Source organism: Arachis stenosperma, chromosome 1, assembly GCF_014773155.1.
Source record: "Arachis stenosperma cultivar V10309 chromosome 1, arast.V10309.gnm1.PFL2, whole genome shotgun sequence".
In the NCBI taxonomy this organism is placed as follows: domain Eukaryota; kingdom Viridiplantae; phylum Streptophyta; class Magnoliopsida; order Fabales; family Fabaceae; genus Arachis; species Arachis stenosperma.
Genome location: NC_080377.1, coordinates 25,057,340 through 25,058,675, shown reverse-complemented (window position 1 = coordinate 25,058,675; position 1,336 = coordinate 25,057,340). Strand labels below are relative to the sequence as shown.

Genomic DNA, 1,336 nt, shown 5'->3' with positions numbered 1-1,336 from the left:
CTGTGACATAGAGGATTCCACATTTTCTTGTTCTCTTCTCTTTCATATGAGCAGGAGCAGAGACAAAGGCATTCTTGTTGAAGCTGATCCTGAACCCGAAAGGACCTTGAAGAGAAAGCTAAGAGAAGCCAAAGCACAACTCTCTTTAGAGGACCTGACCGAATTCTTCAAAGAAGAAGAACCCATGGCAGCCAAAAACAACAACAATGCCAACAATGCAAGGAAGGTGCTGGGTGACTTTACTGCACCTACTCCCGACTTCTATGGGAGAAGCATCTCTATCCCTGCCATTGGAGCAAACAACTTTGAGCTTAAGCCTCAATTAGTTTCTCTAATGCAACAGAATTGCAAGTTCCATGGACTTCCAATGGAAGATCCTCATCAGTTTTTAGCTGAATTCTTGCAAATCTGTGACACAGTCAAGACTAATGGGGTTAACCCTGAGGTCTATAGACTGATGCTATTCCCTTTTGCTGTAAGAGACAGAGCTAGAATATGGTTGGATTCTCAACCTAAAGAAAGCCTGGACTCTTGGGAAAAGCTAGTCAATGCCTTCTTGGCAAAGTTCTTTCCACCACAAAGATGGAGTAAGCTTAGAGTGGAAGTCCAAACCTTCAGACAGAAGGATGGAGAATCCCTCTATGAAGCTTGGGAAAGATACAAACAATTAATCAGAAGATGTCCTTCAGACATGCTTTCTGAATGGAGCATCATAGGTATTTTCTATGATGGTCTCTCTGAACTATCTAAGATGTCCTTGGATAGCTCTGCTGGAGGATCTCTTCATCTGAAGAAGACGCCTGCAGAAGCTCAAGAATTGATTGAAATGGTTGCAAATAACCAATTCATGTACACTTCTGAAAGAAATCCTGTGAACAATGGGACTAGTCAGAAGAAAGGAGTTCTTGAGATTGACACTCTGAATGCCATATTGGCCCAGAACAAGATATTGACTCAACAAGTCAATTTGATTTCTCAAAGTCTGTCTGGAATGCAAAATGCACCAAACAGTACTAAGGATGCTTCATCTGAGGAAGAAGCTTATGATCCTGAGAACCCTTCCATGGAAGAGGTGAATTACCTAGGAGAACCCTATGGAAACACCTATAATTCTTCATGGAGAAATCACCCCAATTTCTCATGGAAGAATCAAGAGAGACCTCAACAAGGTTTCAATAACAATAATGGTGGAAGAAACAGGTTTAGCAATGGCAAGCCTTTTCCATCATCTTCTCAGCAACAGACAGAGAGTTCTAAGCAGAATACTTCTGACTTAGCAACAATGGTCTCTGATCTAATAATGACCACTCAAAGTTTCATGAATGAAACAAGGTCC

The 1,336-nt window shown here is 41.5% G+C and overlaps 1 non-coding gene across 1 annotated transcript; it reads right to left on the bottom strand.

Annotated features, from left to right (window-relative positions):
* Positions 1-589: 589 nt before the first annotated feature.
* LOC130951149 (small nucleolar RNA R71) lies at positions 590-697 on the bottom strand. The gene has a single exon (XR_009073848.1). It is a non-coding gene; the product is annotated as a small nucleolar RNA R71 (small nucleolar RNA).
* Between the last annotated feature and the right edge of the window lie 639 nt (positions 698-1,336).